The sequence below is a fragment of the Lathyrus oleraceus genome, chromosome 3 (genome assembly GCF_024323335.1).
Source record: "Lathyrus oleraceus cultivar Zhongwan6 chromosome 3, CAAS_Psat_ZW6_1.0, whole genome shotgun sequence".
NCBI classification, from domain to species: domain Eukaryota; kingdom Viridiplantae; phylum Streptophyta; class Magnoliopsida; order Fabales; family Fabaceae; genus Lathyrus; species Lathyrus oleraceus.
This window is the reverse complement of record NC_066581.1, coordinates 512,571,954-512,574,143: the sequence shown is the minus strand read 5'-3', so window position 1 is coordinate 512,574,143 and position 2,190 is coordinate 512,571,954. Positions and strand designations below refer to the sequence as shown.

Here is a 2,190-nt window from a genome sequence, read left to right as displayed (position 1 = left end):
TCAGAAAATATGATTTGGAAGTCATACAAATCAGAAAATATGAATTGACAGTAATAATGATAATGTAATCGATTTACATACATCATTAAGGTTCGACAACCAATGGTTACAGTCACTAGAGTTTGTTGCATAGAAAGTCCCGTTGCATTCTTTTGTTATGTTCTGTAACACATAACATAACATCAATCATACGAATGTTGTTTGATTCAGTACAGTTCAAAAATCATGAGACTCTTAAATATTTTATTTATACCTCGAGTATTTGATCAGAGATCAGACCCATTCCGTGTGCAAAAGGAACAAGAGCATTGCCATCAAACTGTTCATCAGCAACAGGATTTCCAATCAAATAACCCTACAAATTCAAATACCTTTATATTTAAGCAACAAAAGTAAAAAAAAAAACTATAATAATGTATAATCACTGAATGGCAAAATATATACCTTGAAATTCAGTTTAGGTTTGATACTAGCTTCAATTCCTAAACAACATCAAACAAATAATAATGCATATTAGTTATTATTTTTCTAGTACATTAATTTAATTCAACATTTTCATGACATAACCACATTTATTAATACCTTGTACTACTTTCTGAGCAAGAGTAGGCACATAAACTCCAGCATAAGATTCTCCAGCAAGGTATAAGGGGTTTGCAAGAAACTCAGGATATAATTAAAACCACTTGTTTGTTCAAAAATAAAGTAGATATGTTAACAATATGGCAAGAGCAATGATTAAGGAATTGTTGATGCAAATCTTTTAGAAATTTTTTTCTTACTTTGAGGAGAAAAGTATGTGAATCAGTCGCAGTCTTTTCATCTCCAGTTTCGTACTGAGATGTATTTTTCGAATACGAAAATCCTACTCCAACGGGTGAGTCCAAATATATAATGTTGGAAACCTGCAAGAAAACACATTAAAAATTATTCAAAATGTTTAGTCTAATATTTAGACTAAAATCATATATTTTAAATACTACAAATACTAATTTAATAGATTGAATTTCTGATTATTATTATTAAAAATGACTAACCTTTGACCAACTGTATGGATTGAGATGCAACTTAGGCAAGGATCCATTGACAGGTTTGTCAAAATTAAGAGGACCTGAAACACATCACCAATGGAACACATTGTTTATATAATATATTAGATTAGATATTACAATAAAAAAATTGTTTTGGATATTAAAATGAATTTTCACTCTACATTTATTTGATTTGAGAAACAATTACAAAATGAAAATGATAGTGAAAAATAGTTAGACTTATTACCATGTTCATATACAAAACCATCAAAACTAGAACATCCTGGTCCACCATTCAGCCATAGAACAATAGGGTCCTTTGATGAATCGCCTTCTGATTGAACAAAATAGTAATACAAGTTCTTACCATGACTTTCATCTATTGTTACATACCCTCCATAGTGCTTTGAAGGTAGAGATCCATTGAAGCCTGGAACGTTGGTTATAAGAGATCCTTTAGGCGCTGAATGTGTCAACACAAATGTTAGGAAAATATGAAGCAAGATCAAGTAAAAGTTTCTCATCTTGAATGTAAGAAAGGGACAGTGTAATTAACACAATTTATAGAAGAAAAAATCCCTCACCACTGCATAAACCAAATGAAAAGAGAAAACACAAGAAGATTATTACCTGTAATGACTTTAAGACTGATTTTGATATATTCATGATGTGAGCATACCAAGGTTGTGGTAACTGCCTGCAAAGACTGACATTGACCAACAAGTCTGTGAAAAAGGAAAAAGAACAAGATACAGTTAGGAATTCATACTCAACCATACATACTAAATTCATTCTATTTCTAGTTACTTTACCTAAAGAAGGAGTTTGATCCTAGTCATCGTGACACAAGAATAGTAACAGCATTAAAATAGATGAAGAATAACTCACAATTTCCATTGTTTGCGTCATCTTCGATCAACCGAATCACTGGGGTTGAGGCATGACTCCACACTTCAAACTCCGCCTGACCCAGGAACCAGTTCTTGAACACTCTAGCAGCTTGTTGAGCATGATCATGGTGATGAATGTGGTGAGTCCATCAGAACAGAACACATCAAAGATTGAGAAAAAGATTATTAGAGTGAAATGAGAGGTCGAAACAAAGTTGTTGTTATTGTCAATTGTTCAGAAGAGAACACAGAAAAATTGAGAAGACGGA

General features: G+C 32.1%; 1 long non-coding RNA gene across 1 annotated transcript; it reads right to left on the bottom strand.

Moving 5' to 3' along the window:
* Positions 1 to 782: 782 nt before the first annotated feature.
* Positions 783 to 1,739, bottom strand: LOC127128518 (uncharacterized). Its single transcript, XR_007805936.1, has 3 exons — positions 1,662 to 1,739; positions 1,279 to 1,461; positions 783 to 905 (listed from the first exon to the last, which is right to left on the bottom strand). It is a non-coding gene; the product is annotated as an uncharacterized LOC127128518 (long non-coding RNA).
* Between the last annotated feature and the right edge of the window lie 451 nt (positions 1,740 to 2,190).